The sequence below is a fragment of the Gorilla gorilla genome, chromosome 5 (assembly GCF_029281585.2).
Source record: "Gorilla gorilla gorilla isolate KB3781 chromosome 5, NHGRI_mGorGor1-v2.1_pri, whole genome shotgun sequence".
NCBI lineage: Eukaryota > Metazoa > Chordata > Mammalia > Primates > Hominidae > Gorilla > Gorilla gorilla.
Genome location: NC_073229.2, coordinates 167,086,011 through 167,106,249, shown reverse-complemented (window position 1 = coordinate 167,106,249; position 20,239 = coordinate 167,086,011). Strand labels below are relative to the sequence as shown.

Here is a 20,239-nt window from a genome sequence, read left to right as displayed (position 1 = left end):
TCTCATATAGAAATTGTGATTTGACAGGTACCAGGAAAGTTATGTTGTTTTGAAATAGTTCTTATTATCAGGTACCTGAGTGCCTGAAATTCCACTAATAGCGATTCATTTCATTGTACTATTTTTTTTGTGAACTATTTTAAAATACAATAACTTTCCAGAATTGTAACACTTTGATCAATTTACTCCAAGAAACTGACCTCCAAGTGTACTTCTCAGATAAGTCACTGGATGTCTGGTAGATGTCTGGGAATGAAGATATATAGACAGAAGATGAACATACACTCTAGTTGGCAGTGGATGATCTTGATTCATGCCATTTGTCCAGATGTAATGATTCATAGCTTCCCCTTTTGCTCTCAAATGTATGGTCATCTTTGTAAAGTCAACCAAAGCAGGAAATGGTTATTAAGTGAAGCTGTGAGGAGTTTGGGGAATAACTTTAGAGGACTTAGATCTGAACTTGATTCCCTGCTCTCTTACTTGTTGGCTGAGTGACAAAGGGCAGGTTATTTAACATTTCCTACTCTCACCTCCCCACTGACAAACACAGACTTAATCTTAAGTGTCTTTTGGATACACCTTGTAATGATGCAGCCACTAATATTGGTAACTCCTATTTTGCACAGGCTTGGCATTTGTAAACTATTCAAATCTACCAGACACAGACACTTTTCTACTCCGGGGTCACCCTCTTGTTATTTGCATTTCACTTCTAATTGTATTCCTAAATTTCATCTTTATCAATTCTCTTTTATACCTATTGTCTTTGTTCAGGCCACTATAACAAATTGTCATGAAATGGATGGTTTATAAACAACAGAAATTTATTTCTCACAGTTCTGGAGCCTGAAAGTCCAAGATCACAGCGTCAGCATGATTGGGTTCTAGTGAGGGCCCTCTTTCAGGTTGCAGACTCTGGGCTTCTTGTGTCCTCACATGCTGAAAGGGAGTGAGCTAGCTCTCTGGCCTTTTCTTATGAGGACATTAATCTCATTCAGGAGGGGTCCACCCTCATGCGTAAATGAGGCTCAAACTTTCCTTACCTATTTGTAACATTTCCTCCAAAATATTAGAAAACCAGAGATGTACTGAGTTTATCCTTACAAGAAAGTTATAGATAAAGCATTGCATATAATCCTATATTCAATTTTTAACTTCAACTGAGTAATACCTATATCCAGTGGGGCAGAGGTTATAAGAAGTCTAGATTATATAAACCCTATTAAAAATTAGAGTCTACCAGACCAATAACCCAAGGGGTAAATCTATGTATTTGGTCCCTGGAGAGAATTTAGACTGTGATCCAGATGTATCTGTACTGCTCCTACCATAACCAAATTTTGCTTTCTACTATACTACCAGGCTGTTTGCCCCCATTCCATTTCAGTGCACATACATTTATTGAGCTCCTACTTTTGGTCAGGTGTGGAGAGAAAAAGACCTTTACTTCCCAAAGGTCTCACCCCCAGATAGTGCTACCATCACATTGGGGATTAGATTATAATCTACGAATGTTAGAGAATACCAACATTCAGTCCGTAACACTTAGCAAGAAAACTGATCTCACAATCTGCACCACTCTGTATGGCAATGGCTTTGACACCTTCATCTGTGTTATTGGATATTGTTCTATGTATGTTCATTCTGTCCTACATACCATATTGCCAGGTTTTTGAAAGCAATAAGATTCATCTTCCCTTTTTACTAGGAATCTAACACGATGTGGAAAAAAATAAAGAACTGTCAGAATCATATTACTTCACTGAGTTAAAACTCTAGGCTTATGTATCATTCTCAGCTTCATTCTCGAATTATTTTCACTGAAAATAAAAGGTGTTAAAATTATTGCCAGTTGGTAAAAGGAGTGAAATAATTTAAAACAGATGGAAACATTCTTGGTAAGTATAGGAATTGCATCCTTCAGGATTGAGATCCAAAATAAAAACAACTTCGATCATGACAATTTTTTTGCTGCACAAACTAAGAAAATGAGTCTGCCTTGAACCAGAGGAAACTTCTACAGAGCTGGAGCTGTATCTCCATGGTTCATTTGGTTCTTAGCCTTCTCTCTGGGCCTGCCAATCAAGACACTTCGGAGAGTGCTTTGCTGGCATATGCAAGCCCTGACTACTTGAAATGAGGCAGATATCACCAGGGCATTTCAGAGGCCAGACACCAGATGGTAATAATACATTTCAACTATTAGAAGTTTGGATCAGAAAGCTAAAGGTGGAAGTCTTATCTCATTTGTCAAATGATGTAATTCATTATTAAATCAGGACATACCAGTTAACATCTGAAGTATAATTTTGGTTGCTATTTATAATGCACTCACCAGTTCATTTGGCTTGGGTAGCTTATTTAATTGTGTGTTACATTTTACATTTGTTAAATACTTAGGAGGACTAGGAAATGACCCACACAAATCCCAGTTCTGAGTAAATCAAAACTTTTCTTCCTGTGCCAACTCAACATTAACATGTTTCAGTTACATGAAGAAATTACACATTATTTAAAATACTTGAAAGAGGAGACTACAGGAAACTCTCTAGGTAAATGTAGTGAGCTTTGACAACATGTGTGGGCTTTGGGGGCTGTACATTTTTAGAATGAAAGTGAACACATATCCAGCTCACAAAAAGAGAGAATGGCCATAAATAAATCAATTAATTGCTTTTTTTTTTTTTTTTTTTTTGAGGAGGGTGACAGGGTCTTGCTCTATAGCCCAGGCTGGAGTGCAGTGTCACCATCACAGCTCACTGCAGCCTCGAGCTCCTGGGCTCAAGCAATCCTCTCACCTCAGCCTCTCAAGTAGCTGGGACCACAGGCTTATGACACCATGCCTCACTAAGTTTTTAATTTTATATACAGATAGTATCTCACTATGTTGCCCAGGCTGGTTTTGAACTCTGGCCTCAAACAATCCTCCCATCTTGGCCTTCCAAACTGCAGGGATTACAGGCATGAGCCACCAATCCCGGGCCAATTAATTTCTTAAGATACTGATAACAAAAGAAAAAAAAATTAGCAGCCTAGGGTATCTACACTGGGAAATCTTAACATAATTCTTACTAAGAAGTAAATGAGCTTAGGCTTTTCTAAAAAAAAATTAATTTTTGTGGGTACATAGTAGGTACCCCATATCTATGGAGTACATGATATTTATTTATTTTTTTATTTTTTAAGATGGAGTCTCACTCTGCCAGGCTGGAGTGCAGTGGCACGATCTCAGCTCACTGCAATCTCTGCGTCCCGGGTTCAAGTGATTCTCCTGCCTCAGCCTCCCGAGTAGCTTGGACTACAGGTGCGTGCCACCATGCCCCGCTAATTTTTGTATTTTTAGAGATGGGGTTTCACCTTGTTGGCCAGGCTGGTCTGATACGAACATACAATGTGTAATAATCATATCATGTAAAAAGAGTTTAGTCTTGAAGAACCTTTAAAGAATAAAATCTTGGTAGCTCTGGCATTGACTCAGAAAATAAGAGAATGTAATCAATCTGATACTGAATGTTTTATGGCTGCCATACTATCTGCAAATAGGGTCATTATCATCTTCATCATTAGCAGCATCATCACAGCTAATACATATTAAGCACTTCCAATGTGGCAGGCACTGTTCTAAGAATTTCTACCTGTCTTAATTCATTTTATCCTCTCAAAAATTCTGTGAGGTAGGTACTCTTATGCCCATTATAAAGATAAGAAAACTGAGGCCATATAAGTTGCAAGAATTATAGAATATTGAAGTTGGAACAAAACTTAGGGCTCACCTTGTTCAACTCCCAATTTATGGATGAGGAAACAGGTACAGAGATGAATGCATTGCTCAGAGTCACATAAGAAGTTAGTGCCTGACCATGAATATTTAGATAAACAAGCAGCATATATTAAATGCTTAATGTATAACATTTAACCCGGACAGTAACACTATGAAACAAATACTATTGTCTCAATTTTGTAGAAGAATGAAGCTCTTAGAGATGTTAAGTGATTGGCCAAATCACTGTCAGGTAAATGAGGGTGTTGGGTTTTGATCTCTGGCCTGTCACTAGACATCATGACAGTATCAGCAGACTGTCTCTCGAAGGCATAGGACTGTCTCCTCTCTGTTGATTTTGCCCTGCACAGGACGGCCTCCTACTTACGCTGTAAACAACTGCATTTTAGTCTTTAGCCTTGTTAGATCTCATGTCAGAGGAAGCAGTTCATGGAACCCTGGAATAATTAAGAAAAAAGCCGAAATGAGTGGCAGCCCCTTTGCTAAGTTCTGAAACACCAAAACAATAAGAGGCCTTCAATTTGTTCTATGTAATCAAATCTGGATGACAATGGAAAAACTCAACCACATATCTTTATGCTTTCAGATATCCTGATATTTATAATCATGCAAATGTTCTTCATTTCTGCTTTCACTCAGGAATTTTAGGGGCATTTTGCAAACATTGCTACTATATTTGTATAAATACAATAAACCTAGTGATGTAATCTCTTGTTGGAAACTTAAATGCAATTGTCTTGATATTTTTTCTTCTTCAAATTTTGCCCAGGCCATGACATTTAATATTTCTCATTATACTTACATTACCGTTTTTTTTTAAAATAACGTCATGGTTTCATTTAATGAAGGGTGAATTTTAAAGATGCCAATTGGTTATTTGTTTTTAGCATATCTTTAAGTTTATATATACTTGGATCAATATATACTGCTAGAAATGTTTTTTAAAATGACAAGTGCACACGATATTTACTAGAGAGAAGATACGTATATGTATCTATATATACACCTTAAGATTTCACATAATTACTAATTTTTAAAGTTACATACATCTAGCACTTGATGCTCTAACTAAGCCACTCAGCTAAATATCACATTTTCTGTGTAAAACAGAAAATTTGAAAAACTAGATTTTCAAGAGCAAAGTAAATTTGGGAGTTGCTTCATTAACATGGAGACGTGATTTAAACTTGTAACTATCTACTAATAAGAGAAAGGTACCCTTTATAGATATTCAGAAGGCTATTATTTTTACTCATCTACTCTGATAATACAATGGATGTTCTAAGACAAGCTGGGGGTGGTAACTAAGGGCTTCATTTATCTGAAATTAGAAGTGCCCATAATGGGTTGGCAGAGCTGTGGGCAGCATTGTGTGTTTCCCAGCTCTCTCTAATTAACCATAGAAAAATGTGAGGAATAGCACCCACATTATCTAAATTCTCTTTAGGATTTGCTACCTTAAAAACTATTTTCCTTTTGTTACATTCAATATGTATAATTAGGCTTTCAGAAAGTCCTCTATTTGGAATTCTTTCCTTGCCGACCTGCCACCCAATTGCAAGTTACATCCAGCAGCCATTACTTATGTACTGAAGGTTGTTTCTGAGAAAAGTTTTTTCAATTAATTAATAGAACACATAAGATATACGTATTTTTAAATCCCCAATGTCTACCCCCTTCCTCAAAACTCATCTAGCCCACAAAGGCATCTTCCTCTGGTTCATTCTGATTGCCTTTCTTACATTATCTCTTAGGACTTTCTCCTCCGCAGTCCCCACCTTCCATGTCCAGCCACACTGGCCTTTCAGTTCCTCATGGCACAGAGCTTCTCCTTGGCTTAGGGCTTTTGCACTTTCAGTTCTCTCTTTCTGGGGCTCTTTTTCCCTGCTTTTCCTCAGTCAGTTCTCAGCCCAAATGTCAACCCTGCAGATACCTCTACCCTCATCCAATATTACCCTACCTACCTATTTATTGCCTATCAATTACCTTGTTTTATTCTTGCCATTTTTCATGATTTGAAACTGTCTTCTTGGTAAATTTGTTTTCTATCAGTTTCTCAACCAGAATGTGAGGCCCATAGAACCTAAAGGCCTCATCTGCCTTGATCACTCCTATATCTCTAGTCATCAAACTTGGTCTAGCATATGGTTACTTGAAACATTATTTTAAAAATCAATACATACATACGTGCATGCATGCATATATACATACATATCTTTGCTCAAAAACCAACCTTCTAAGTAACCTAGAAGTTAGAACACAGATTATCTCAGGGGTACCCTGTGGGAAGGGGTACAAGGGAGCCTTCTGTAATCTTAAAAATATTCTCCATCTTTTTCAGAGTAATGGTTACACTCACACAAATATATGCCAAAATTAACATAATTGTACACTTATGATTTGTTTATATTGGGTACCTACATTTTTAAAAATGCCTTTTTGTCAATTCATCAAGGGCTGATTTACACACATGACGTTTGGTGAGCTTTGTACCAGTGGTGCTTGGGTCAGGCATCCTTAAACGCCTGGCAAAAATTTGATTGTTGGAAAATAATCATTGCCTTGAAGGACAGATGTAATAACAACAGAACAGGTTGCCTCCCCAAGGCTACATTTTTTTTTAAACACAGGTCTGTTTTGAAATATGCCCCCACCCATGTCATTATTTAAGATGTTATTTAGCAAAGGGAGTCTCACACATTTCAGTGGCAGTGTCGTGGCCTACACACAGAGCCCAGGAAAAGATAAGAAGGCAGGAGTAAAATATTAACCTAAAAACTCAGAATATTTATTCAACACAATACATCATTGGCACAGTCTCTGCTAGTTGAGGATCCCACAGTAGAGTGCAGGATAAATGATTATAAAACAATGATAGATAAAATTATAGGGCACTAGAGGGACCTGGAGCATATCAGTTTGCCAGAACAGAAGGTATTGACATATTCATCTACATATACAAGAATGTCAGTGGGAAATGACATACTGAGTAAGTAGTTCCTTTATAAGAAATCTTTTTAAAAAAGATACAAAACAAATAATTAACTTCCTAATACATTATACTCACCAGAATAACTGGGAGCAGACTCATCTATATAAGGGGACTTTTCAAGTGGCTGAATATTTTGAGTACAAAGTATTTTAAAATGAGTTTAATTTTCTCCTGTGCAAATCTTTCTAAACAGATCATGGATTTCTTCTTCCTCTTACACAAGGCGTATTTCTATGACACACTAGTCTCTCTGTTGTTTGGGTTTATGAAGCACATGGATGACTGAGTGGGATTATTTCAGCGATGACTCTGTTGTTACCCCAGTAACAGCTAAGTAAACCCACCCTGCTTCGCATCTGCATAATTTTGTTATCTTCTTCTTTGCTGAGAGCAGCCTCCTCTGGATCATAAATAATATCCTCTACTTGCTCATTTTCTCTTCGATGCTTCCAACTTGCTACCTTATTTTACATATAATTTCTAGGTCAGGGCCTGAATCACTGCACAAACTTAGTGACAACTATTTGACTTTTTTTGTTTTACTACCCTAAACTCAAGGTTCAAACCTATATAAAAGAGGGTCAGATCTACCAGATATCACATCAATAGATAAATTGGGAGTGGGTCAAGTCACTGTTCTCAGGAATTCTAAAAGTTCAAGGACTTAGGTACTAATCAAGAAAAATATATTTTTCCCAAAGTGTTTTATGGATGACAATGAGAAACAACACTTCTCCTTTCGGACCATATAGTATGCCAAATTTGTATGGCCTATGTTTAAACCAAAATCACTATTCTCTGAAACCCTCTACTATCCCTTGCCCATATACTCTCATTTCTTTAACATTGGAAATTGATGTTTTACCCTAAGAAACCACTGCAAGAGCTTGGGAGGAATTTGGACTTTGATAAGCTCTCTCTGCTATTTTTCTTTTTCATGCCTCCCTCTCTTCCCCTTCTCTGTCCCTGCTAGATTGTTAGGAGTTTCTATTTCAGAATCTTATGATTGAAAGGGAATCCCCTAGTTGCTTGAATGAGGAAGTGGAGGCTAAGAGAGGGGACCCAGGTCTCTTGCTAGCTCAGGGTCAGGACTAGCACCTGCACTCTGGACTGACAGAGCCACCCAGCTTCTGCCTAAAAAGCCTGGATCATCATGCCCCCCTCCACAGGCCCTGAGCACAGGCATCCTCTGTGTCCAAAGATGGTGGCTTTTGCGTTTGCCTTTCCCTTCATCTTTTCACACCTTTCCCCTTCAATTTGTATCCTATTCCTAGTTGCCCTCGTGTGCCCATGTCAGTCTGGTCCAAGCTTTGGATCTCTCTGTCTCACTCCCCCTCCAGACCTTCCTATATTATCTCCATTCTATGCTTTGTCAAGATAAATCAGTTTGATCACTAAGCTAGCTGTCACTCTGTAAGGCAATCTAATAAATTAATCTTTCATAAGAAGTTAATGACTGATTAAGAGCTTAGGATAAGAAGAGCCTACCACTTGTAGTTAGCTTGTACAGGAAGATTTCTACAGAGGCAGAGCCTTAACCCCAAGCAGTGACTGTAAAGTGGAGGAATTTCAGTTCTAACCAATTTTGGAGTTGGGGGAGGGTGATGGAAGAAAGTAGGATGGGGGATGATGTTAATGTGGTGCTCTTAAATTGCTAACATTGTATCATAAGCCTACATTTCCCTGTATCTACGGTGGCAGTTCAGGCATTAGTAATCCTGGACAGTCTTACTGGCTGTTCCTTTATCTGATATTTGTTCATCTTTAAGAAGGTTATCTGTGAGACATCAGTGAGCTTCCTCAGAATAAAGGCCTGACTGGGCATTCCTTGAGCATTCTCTAGAATATAACAAGCATTTCATAGCAGATTGGACTGAAGAAACATGCAGTATCCTTCCATAAACTATGGGCAGGGTTGGTCCTAAGCTAAGCTAGAAAACCATCAAAGTTTGCTTGCATCTTGCTCATCCCCACAGCTGACCTCTCCCTCCCCTTGCGCCCTCTATGCATTCGTATATTCCGTGCCCATCATTCCCTCCTCCCCCTGCATCCTTCTCATCCCCAGGGCTGGATCATTCACGGGATCATTTCTTTCCTGACATATTTTTTGTACAGAAGAAATCTGGTTAAAATAAGAGCCACATGAATATCTTTAAAGGAGAAAAAGAGACCAACTTGTCATAAAGGATCACGTGAAATCTGAAGAATGTGACAAACAGGGAAGAAGGGAGTTCTCAGCCAGCCAGCCCCCATTCAATCTGAGGGACAAAGTGAGCTAGAAATTGTATGTAAAGGGATGCTTCTCAAACTTTAATGAGAATAGAAGTCATCGGGGATCTTATTCACATGGAGTTTCCCAGGCCCTAATTTTGAGGATTTTGATTTTATAAATCTAGGGGGTAGCCCAGGCTTTTAATTGAGCATTGCAAGAGATATTGCTACAAGTGGTCTTTGGAATATATTCCGAGCAACTCTGGAATACAGGGTGACATTTGGTTAGCTGGATGTCTGCATGCTCTGTGTGCCTTGTAAAACCCATGAGGATAAGCACTTTATCTTTCAATCCTAACAGATGTCATCTTGAATCACAGTATGGCTCTGGCTGATCGGTCCTTCATTACCACTATCACCCTCCACTCCTGAGCCAAAGGATGTATTGTGGGATCAAAAGACTTGTCTACATTAGAATGATTGGATTTGTGTCCTATTGACGATTCAACAGACATGCAGATTTTCCCTCCAAATTCTTTTCTTCAACTAATTTTTGGGGACCTATGTATTCTTAACATCACATGAATCATGACACTGCTTAATTTTCCTCCATATACTAATTAAAGCAGATAAGTAGGAAGCAAGAGATCCATCAGAAAGGCAGTTCTAAGTCATTACTCTTTATTAAGACCTAAGGCTATATTCTATTTATTCATCAGAATCCCATAGCAGGTAACCCCTTTAATGTCTTATTTATAGTACCATAAATTTATCTGAGAGAGTGGCATGCCAGTTAATTCATTTTGCACAATTTTATGGGGGGAATTTGTTACAATGATTTATACAGAATTTATAGGGAATTAGGCACATCATCTTGACTAAATCCCTAGGTATAAAAAATAGGGAAACCTAAGCCAAAAGACTTAAGGGATATAGTGGATACTTTCCACCCCCTGGTCTGCAAGACTCCTTTCTTTTGGGAACAGCTTTTTTTTTTTCCTATGAGGACCTTCTCCTCTTCAGGTCTAGTCATGACCAAATCAGATCACTCCACCCAAGCCCTGCAAGTGGTTCAGGTGCAATGACATGACTAAGGCTGCCTGAGCTATCTGGAAAGAAGGTCTTTTCCTGCTGTGTTGCTTATCTAGGAAGAAGATAATCTGGGAATGCTGCCACCAACCTGCAGAATGTTTGCCTGAAGGGCAAAGTGAAGCAGAGAGATAAGAACAGAGATGGAGAAGGCCTTACCGGGTAATAATATTTGAGCCTCAGGATCTCACTATGTTGAAAGTTAGTCCTTGAGTGATAGTTATGTGAATCAATGAAATCCATTTTTCCTTAAAGTCATTTGAGTTGCAGATTTAACAGAAAGAGTCTTGATTAGTAAGATGGACATGGCTGGTTCTGGAAACTTCATGTACAGTGTCTCCTGGTACCCAGTTCTCCTGCCTGGATATATCAGGTTCCATGCTCTGTGGCAGAAGGTCTTGTGCTTTAGAATACGTAGGTAACAACTGCTTTACATGTTAAAAATGCAGAGTCCTGGGCCCACAAAGATTCAGATTCCATGGGGCTGAGTGATAAAGGCCCAAAATTTGCCTTTTATGAAGCTTTTCTGGAATTCTTACGGTGACCTGAGAGGCCTTCTGTTCACTGGCTGTCTCATTTTATTCTAGCCACACCATTCCCATTGATGTCTATAAAAATTCCAGGTATTGGAGCTGTATCTTGGCTGTTCCCTCCATGTGAAAAGCTCTGTCCTCCAGATATCTCCAGGTATTTCCTTCAAACCATGGCAGAAATCTCCCTTTTCAACAAGTCTTACTCTGATGTTCCTATTTAATACAGCATCAGGACAACCCTCACCCCACCTATATCCTTTACCCTATCTTATGTTTTTCCCCCAAACATTTTACCTTTCAAAGTCCTATATAATTTATTACTTACATTTATTGTCTATCCCATTCTTCCTCCAAATCCTCTCCTCCCGCTGGAATGCAAGCTCCAAGAAAGCAGAGAACTTTGATTTGTTCACTGATGTATCTTAAGAATCTTCAGCACATAGCCGGCATTCAATAAATATTTTTGAATGAAAGTAATTTCAGTTCGAAATGATTTTCTGACAATACTCTGAAAAATGCCATCCAACCATGAAGCCATCAATTATTTTACTTTCTTAATGTCTCAAAATGCAGATTACCAAATTTTCTTTCACTTTGAAACTGAGAAGTGATAAGAAGGATGCATGATGAAAAGAAAGTTCCTACTTCCTTGCTGATGCTCCATATGGGTGCCAGGCTGGGGCAGCTGTGCCCCATCCAGCCTCACTTCCCATAGAGTTTCTTAGAGCTGCATGCCCAGTTTTCTACCAGTACTAGTTTTGTCTTCAGGGGCTTTCTGGGAAGAGTTTTCTGATTACTCTATTGCCCTTACATGCAAGCAACTGGACATTGACTAAATATGGATAGCATGTTTGGGATATAGACATAAAATATGGGGTATAAAGGAGATTCACTTAGAGAAGAAAAGCCATGCAGCCTTTTGGAGAGAAACCCCCAATCAGTAGGCCATTGGGACTGAACACAGGAATAATCAATCACAATAGACAATGCTTTCTGAGTCCTATGTAGGTCAGGCTCTGGAGTGGCTGGTGCTGATTTGCTCCAGATCTGCAGTGGCTTCCCCTCCACTCGGGAGGCTGAGGTGGGAGGATTGCTTAAGCCTGAAAGGGAGAGGCTGCAGTGAGCCAAGATCATGCCACTGCACTCCAGCCTGGGTGATGGAGCAAGACCCTGTCACCAGAAAAAAAAAAAAAAAAAAAAAAAAAAAAAGGATTCTTCCCAGCAGAGAGGATGTCACCTAGTTACACATATTCATAATATTTTTACTTTACTTCAACTCAACGCAGGCTATCTTCTTTCCATCGTCATGACTCTGAAAAAAAGTAATTATTTAAAATTTGTCAAATTGTGACTAAAACTCTTTTCAGGGATCCTCTTTGAAGGTGGGATCAAATCATCAAAATAGATGTATATCTGCCTGGTTTTCCTTAAAAAATATTTTAACTAACTACCGGAGTATCTTAATATTCCCATTATTCTCTTTAACCTAATCTTTTAAAGAGATATTTAAGGTTTCAACTAACATTCATTCTAGTGAAGCAAAACGCTGCCTGCTACTTGCCTTTGCTTAGTTTCTGGGAGCTTGGGCAGCTGCTGTTGTGTTTGTTGAAGGGAAACTGGATTCTTAAAGAAACTGCTTAATCTTCTCTATTAAGCAATTAAATAAAACGCTCTCTGGGAGTATGTAGCAGGTGGGTTTGAAAGTGAAAAAAATTTCAAAAATCACATTTTGTGTGTTAAATGGATGTTTAAAATGCAACTGCATACATTTAAAAGAAAATGATGATTGGGACAGTTTTTTAAATTAAAGGCTTCAAGTTAAGTTTAAAAAGGCTGGATATTAAAGAACCTATACAATGAAAGAAGAAGTTGCTTAAGTGGAAGTAGGCCCTGAATTTAAATGAGATCAACCTAAGAGAAGGACAAAGTGAAACTTAGGCCAAATTGTTCAGATTTTTCTCCTCTGAGAAAAAAATCGGTTAAAAAATGTATCACCGCTTTATTTTGCAGAGTTGCCCTTCACGGCACCGTCGCCATTGCATAGGGACCTCAAAAATACACTGATTGTGGGTCAGAATGAAAAACAAAACAAAACAAAACAAAAACGAAACCAGCAGCGCTATTCTCGCAGGCATTAAGGGGCTGCCCTTCCTTTGTAATGCACTCATTTTTAATGAAAAGAGAAGGGGATATTTTATATGTCCTGACATTTGGTCCCTTTCCGCGAAATTTGAAACTGGAGACACAAAACATTCCGCAGTTGCTGGTGAAATACCTGCTTTAAAAGCAGAACCACAGTTATTGTCTTTGGCCCGGAATTCCAGAGACTCATTTCCACCCCTCCCACGGAGTCACCTGCTCAGGGGGAACCCCGGCCAGAAAGCCGGGTCGCGCCAGGTCAAATCTTGCGCGTCTCTTGTTTACTCCGCCCCGGGCAGGGCGGCGGCGCGGCCAGGGGGTGGGGAGGACCGCTGGGGCCCGCGGCGTCCTGGGCGCTCGGCTCGGCTCCGCAGGGTGCGGGGGCTGGGGCGCCCGCGAGGTGCTGCGCGCGGTCCCCGCTCGGCGGGGAGACCACCCGGAGGAGGCGCTCCGGGACCCGGCCCCCCTCCCCAGCAGTCACTCGTCGCGCTCGGGCACCGTGGCACCGTAGGAACCTCCCCCGAGGGTGCACACCAGTCCACACAGGCAGGGTAACGGCCCGAGGGAGCCCCGGTGTCCCCCGGGTGTCGCCCGGCCGGGGAGGAAGCCCAGAGCTTCGGCTCCCACTCGCCTGGGATTCCCCCGCCCCCCGGCCCCGCTCTCCCAGGGTTGGTTGTGATTTCAACTCCGGTCCCTTCCGTGGAGAGGGAAGCGCACAGGCTGAAGGTGGCAGCTCGCCCCGAGGTTCCAGCGCGGCCCACCAGGAAACCGGCAGCTGCTCTTCGCGCCGCTGCCCACACCTATTTGAATCCCCTGGCGAGGGCGGTCCGCGGTCCCCGAACTGGGGGCGCGGGAGCACCCTGGTGAGTGACCTCAGGGAAGGTAATCCGGGCGTTTCGAGCACGTGAATAGTTCGCGCGCCCGCAGGGGCACGGAAAGTGCTAGTAAAACACTACAAAGCTCCAGAAACCCAGCCAGGAGCCACAGTCTGATTTTGCTTTTCTTGACCGATAACATAATTGTGAGTAGAGGCAGGGGGCGAGGAGAGGCCAGGGATCCGGAGTACTGGTTCCAAATCTAAGGGCACTACTAATTATACAATTCCGTTCGTCAGGAAGGGAGACAACGATTCTCTGGGAAATGGGGAAGGGGTGGGGACGGAGGAGGTTTCCACATCCTTAAAGGAAATTCTCAGGCTCCTAGAGATGCCCAAGTTTTTTTGCATGACAAGTAGAGACCGGCTCTCCGGGGAGTTCCCCGCTCCGACCGAGCGAGTGCGCGGCCGCGATCTCCCCGCCCGCAGCGGCAGCCTTGGGGCCCGGCCCTGCCCTCCCGACCGCCTCCCTCCCCCGTCGCCCCGCGCGCCGCACATCCCTCTCTCGCTCACTGGCTCCAGACTGGTTTTTCTGGTTCAGCCTCCCTCCCTGGGACGCGCTGGGGGATCCGATGACGTCGCTGGCTGAGTCTCTCCCTCTTCCTCCCTCCCTCCCTCCGCCTCTCCCCCCGTCCGCCCTCGCCGCGCACTCCTCCTAGTAACTTCTGTTCGGGGAGGCGCTGCCAGGAATAACCCGGTGCGTCCACAGCCCGGGAGGGGAGGCGGCCGCTGCGGCTCCCGCACGCAGACAGCTGCGGCCCGGGCCTCGCGGCTCCCGCCTGAGCCCGGCGGCCCCTGCCCCGGGCCCATCTCCGTACAGTGTCAGAAAAATAAATAAAGGCAAGAGGAGCCTGGGCTGGCGGTCGGGATCTCTTCCCTCCCTCCGCGCCCGCCCTCCCTCTGTCCTTAAGGAAATGCTACCAGACACCCCCCACCAGACACGCTCAGCCTTGGCGAGGAGCGGCCGCCGCGGCAGCGAGAACAAGGGCACCAGGGGGGTTTCCTCCCCCTCCTCCTCTCCCTCCTCCTCCCCGTCCTCCTTCTCCTCCTCCTCAGCGGTGACTTTCCAGGTGAGCGGCCGCCGCGGCTGCGAGGATCCCCCTCGCCCGCTGGGGCTCGGGCCGCCGCGTCGCGTCCTCCTCCCGCCCCTGTCACCCGGCGGCGGCCGGGAGCTGACAGCCGCCCGAGGGGCTCGCGGCCCGGAGGCGGGCGGCCGGCGGGAGGCGGGCTGGAGGTGAGGGGGTGGAGAGGAGGAGAGCGGGGCGCCGCCGAGCGCCGTCGTTCCCCGCAGGAGGGTCTCCGCACAAACATCTTCGGTGACTGTGGCACAAGTCTTTGCCAAGTTGTGTCTTGGACCTTGACGCTCCCCGGAGCCCAGAGCAACTTGGAGGGTCTCCCGGCTCGTTCACAGCGTTCCTCCACGTCTCGCGTCTGGGGTGCTGGGTGCAGCCTCGGGGTGCGCGGAGGGCGGACCGGCCACCGCGAGAGCGGAGCGGCGGGAATCTAGGTCCCTCCTCGGCTCGGTAAGTGGCCTGGACGCTGGGTTTTTCCTGCCTCCTTCGGCGCTGGGAGCTTGTTTCACTTTATATTGGAATCGCCGCCGCCGAACTCCGTCCCCCGCTCCCCGGCGTGTGCCCCCAGCCCCTTCCCGGTGGCCCGAGGGTGAGGGTCGGAGGGGGCGGGGATGGGGGAGACCGCGGGAGGGGTGTCGGGCGCGTGGGGAAATGCGGGGAATACCCTGGCCGCGGATCTATGCAGATGAGGGGAGGCTGCTTTGCGTAATGTCCTGGGGGGAGGGGGCCGCGCGGGAGCGCTGGAGGCAGGAATGTGCCTGCTTACTAATGAGCGACGTGCACCGGCGCGCACGGCCCGGCCACCGCTGCGGCTGCGGCGGCCGGCGGCGGCCCGTTGTCAGGTAGCGGGGGAGGGGGCCGCGGCGCGCGGCGCAGGCGGCCGGGCGGGCTGGCGGCGCGAGGCCCGGGCCGCCGGCCTGCGGCCGAGCGAGCGCAGCGAAGGCGCTGGCTCTGGGCATTTCAGTGACTCCCTTTACCTCCCGGGCAAGGAAGGAAGGAAGGAAGGAAGGAGCGAAGGAAGGAAGCGAGGAAGGAGGGGACTGTCTCGATGGAAGGTTCAGGCGGAGGCGCCCTCGCCTTGCGGGTGCACCGGCTGCAGAGCGGCTCTGGCCGCTGCCGGCTGGACCCGGGCGCGTGGAGACGGGTGGGGGCGGTTTGCATGCGTGTTTGTCTGTCCGTCTGGCCGGGGATCGGGAAGGGACATGTGTGTTTGGGCTGTGCACTGTGGGGAACTGGGTCTGCGCCTTTATGTCTGTTCCCTGAAGTGGGTGGAACGTTGGCCCGTTCCGGGAATGTTCCATGACGTGGTGCAGCCACAGGAAGGGGGTTAACGAGGGGCTCTCTGCCGCGGCGGCACTGCCGGCTGCTATCAAAGCAGATGTGCTGCTGCTGCTCCTCCTCCTCTTTCACCTCCTTTCACCCCCACCCCCCGCCTTTCCATTCTGTGCCTCTGGTACTGGTAGGGGTGACAGGAAAACATTGCTCTGGGTGTGTGCGTGTGTGTGTGGGTGGGTGGGTGGGTGGGGGAGGGGGTGCTGATGTGCATGTGTGGGGTCTGTCGTATTTGGTGGGGGGGTGGACTCCAGATCCGCTCTGCTACCCCAGCTGTTATCACAGGTCGGTGCGCTTTATACGCATGTGCCGCCCGCGTTCTGTCCCTCTTACATAACACATCCAGTGCAGCAGAGGACATGAGAAAATGCGACCCCAACCCTCCAAGCCCAAATTGGGTGAGGGGATAGAAGGTCAGGAAGCGTCCCTGGGTGTTGTCCTTCAGGGACTTGGTTCCCAGTGGGGGAAAGGAAGAAGGGAAGGAGGGTTTCTTCAAGTGGCTCCTCTCATCTCTGACTTAAAAGCATCTAACTAAAAAGGACTGCAGGCACTAGTCCTCCCTAACGAGAAAGCTTGTAACCAGCTACACCAAGGGAACGGGGGCACTTTAACCTCGGGAGTGCGGAGAAGAGAGAGGGTCCTTAATCAAGACACTTGGAGGAGAGAAGCAATAATGTGTGGGCGGCGGATGGGGGGGCGCTGGGGATGACTTCGAGGAGACCAGAGGAATCTCTTGATAATAGGTTTCACTGGAGGCCTTAGGACACCTGTAATGGCTTAGCATTCACACAGGAAGTTGTGTGTGCAACTGACATTGCAAAACCCTTATTCTCTGCAGAGTTATTTAGGCCTAAAATGAATATAGAAAGGCTTGTTTCCTGTACTTTCATTATAATGGAAAATTTGAACTGATTTTTCTCCTTTCTTTTCTGCCATTTTAAAAATAACTCAATTTACCTCCAAATGAATATTGGTACTCGCCCCCAACCCTAAAGCTAGACCTCAATAATTCACAAGAGATCTGTGTTTTTCTAGCATACCCAGAGCCCTAGTCAAGGGCTATTGATTTTTCTCCTCAATACAGTTGTTTCTTTTGTAGTGCATAATCAAGCCCAGAAATTACTTGAAATATTAATAAGATCCATTTTAATTAAATTTGCAATGATCTGTCCCCCTAGAAAAAGGCCATTTAACTTTATTAGAAACGTTTCCTCCAGTGATATAGTAATATTTGGTGATATTTGCCCTTGAGCAAACCAAGTTATTTTAAATATTTGCACATATAGATCACATATGTTTGCTACATATGTAGCAAATGTCTCATTGCTTTTTCACCTTATAAGAGTGCCAGAAGCAGAATTTTAACAAAGTAGATTGTGGAATGAGTAGATTGGGTTTGATTTTTAGGATATAGGCCAAATGGTTTATCAGAACAGAAATGCCCTTTCTGTGACTAAAGTGGGTATCATTTTCATTATTAAGAGAAAATTCCCTGTGGAACCCTAAGGAGTCATAGTACCAAATGACAACTGTACATTTGCATTGTGAGCTGAAAGGGATTTACCAGTATTTACTTAATGATAGTGTGTTTGTTTCAAGTGTCATAATCCCTTTGACCACTAGGTTTGAAATATGCAGTATATTTCTTATATACAGAAATGTATTACATTACAATGATGAATCTTTTGAACATTGAGACAATTTCTTGCGTCGAGCATAGGTCGGGTATAAAACAAAATTTGCTTATTGGCATCTGTATTTTTGTTACAGTGATTGTATTTTATGTGGCTAACTTTATTAGAGATGGCTTATATTTATACAAGGGTATTCAAGAGTAAATTGATGTGTGACTGATTCGGGGACAATTTTGGGAATGGTGGTATATTAATGATCTTACAAATGTAAGATCTAACTGATTTTTAACTGGTTAGATCCTTGTAGAGGTGTTTGGTAAAATACCACTAAAGTACATAAAACATTTCTATATTCCTATTTAACATGGAATGTGAAAAATTTACTATGTGTATATTATCACATAGGAAAATAATTCTCTTTGATTACATTGAAAGATTAACCAGCAGAATATTTTGATTGATCAGGCTCCTTTGCATGAGATGTGTTTGTGAATGTTCTTGTTACCATGAAAACAAAACAGAGGACAGTATATATGGAGACGTTCCTTGTGGAGTAATGGTGCATGTGTCTGCTTGAACTTTTGGCACTTTGTCACTATTCAGAAGATCTGGTTGACTCTTTTATGCTGATTTAATTTAAAATGAAAAATCTTATTCCAGAATTTGCCATTTTTTTTTTCAAAGCAGGGCTCATTTTAACAGCAGCAATAACAAATAACTCTGTGTTGTACACTGTATTGGGTTTCAGCTTTTGAATTATAACAAGTACACTATTTGGGTTGGGTTTCAGTTTTTAAATTATTATCAGTAATTAGCTAAAGTCAATTTGAAAGCTTCACATAGGAAAAGTAATTTTAAAGAATGATAGAAAATGTTAGTTGGCATGAGTGAAAGTATAATCCATGAGGATGTAAAGTAATTTAATAACTGACATGTAATTATTATCAGAAGGGAAAAGTGGCTAAGGTCAACTGGATATATGGCTGTGGATCAGACAGGCTGCTCATCTCCTATTTGTTAAAAATAAACACCGTTTTCATATTTTGGTACGTGATCAGCATCCGCAGAACTCTCTGTTGGTCTATACATTAGTTCTGTAGGTGGAGAAACGGTTCACAGTTTAAATATCTACCTGAAAATTTCAATGATATGCTTCCAGTTCATGGATTTATATGTGAATTCATCATGAATTCATATTTTGGCTAAAACTTGGTATTTAACTGTTACAACTTTTAAAGTGATATTATAAAAAGGAGCAGAGGAAGTTTGCTAACTCAACTTAATGAAATTAAGGTTTCATAAGGAACTTCAAACCCATCCAGAGTGTATGGATTCGCTTTAACCATACAGGCAGATCCTTTATTAGTATGGAGCTAAACTTTAGTGAATATTCAAGTGAGGGCTGTACTGTGAAACCTGTAGGATTTACAGTGTTTGGGATGAACACAGAGGATTAAAGGGAAATAGGAAAACTTTATGAAAATAAGATCATGTTTATTTTAAAGTAATTGTATGAGAAGTAGTATTTTCTCTTTGTTCCTGGTATTTGGTCACAATCAAAAGCATTGCTTTCTGTATGATATTTATGGCAATGCTTATGAAAAAGAGGTTGAGTAAGCCAATATTTGTAGCTATGAGATGCCACTAACTAATTTGGGAAAACATTTTAGCACTTTATTATTGTGTCACAACTCCGAAATCGTCGTGGGAAAGAGGATAACACAGCTTTCTTGGTCTGTGCAATCTTTGGCTTCTCTGAGATGGACCGTGAATATCGACATTAGATAGACACAGGCCTAAACTGGCTTTGTGACTGCATTTAGAATAGAACCAGAACTGCCTGATATTTGGGTCACTATTGTTCTAGGCCGAATTTGTGCTGTCTTAACATACACTCCCATTACTCATCATTTGAGGTATTTTCTATGACATGTGATCTATTCTACAAGTGTCTATAAGTTTAGATTTCCAACCTCCTTAAAATTTGGGATCTAATTGTTTACATCTATTTGAGAAAGTGCTTTGGAGAGAGGAAGAGATGAACATGATGTTTATGTGCCTGAGGGTGATTCTCGGCAGAAAGCAGAGGGGGTCTCACCTGCTACTTCTGGGTCACAGAGTGATGGAAGTAAGTTCAGGAAGTACCCAGGGCCAACCTTTTTGACTTGTCACTCACATATAATCTTAATCCTCTATTCAGAGTACTACGACTGGTGCCCTATTATTGCTGGTCAATGCAATTCACTCTCTCAGTCATTCAACAAGTATTTCCTGTAGATTAGGCCTTGGGCTAGACACGCAGGGTATAAATAATGACCCGAACCACTAAAGGAGCTCCTTCCAGGAGTTAAAAACAAGCCAGTGGGGCTGATAAGAGAAAGGTAATGCAGGGCCTTGAAGGAAGGTTGACCACAGGAATGATTATCCAACCTGACATATGTGAGGACTGCCTTTGGCAAATCAGGACACATCATGACCCTCCAAATGATCATGTTACAGGTTGATCCTTGGAGAGGCAATTTTGAGGGGTAGGACCTTGAAATTGGAAGAACCTTGTGCATAACGCCTGTCTCTTCTC

At 43.4% G+C, this 20,239-nt stretch overlaps 1 protein-coding gene across 11 annotated transcripts in view; it reads left to right on the top strand.

Annotated features, from left to right (window-relative positions):
- The first annotated feature begins 14,289 nt into the window (after positions 1 to 14,289).
- The window catches only part of HIVEP2 (HIVEP zinc finger 2), a 195,617-nt gene continuing 189,667 nt past the window's right edge, over positions 14,290 to 20,239 (top strand). For 3 of the 11 annotated variants that reach the window (XM_019029863.3, XM_063707900.1, XM_063707903.1), the window contains exon 1: positions 14,562 to 14,692. The gene's annotated coding sequence lies outside the window, so the exon portion shown is untranslated. Of the gene's footprint in view, positions 14,693 to 14,852; positions 15,146 to 15,426; positions 15,538 to 15,758; positions 15,840 to 20,239 lie in introns of those variants that run through there. The other 8 variants (XM_055392030.2, XM_055392031.2, XM_063707899.1 and 5 more) reach the window with 6 other exon arrangements.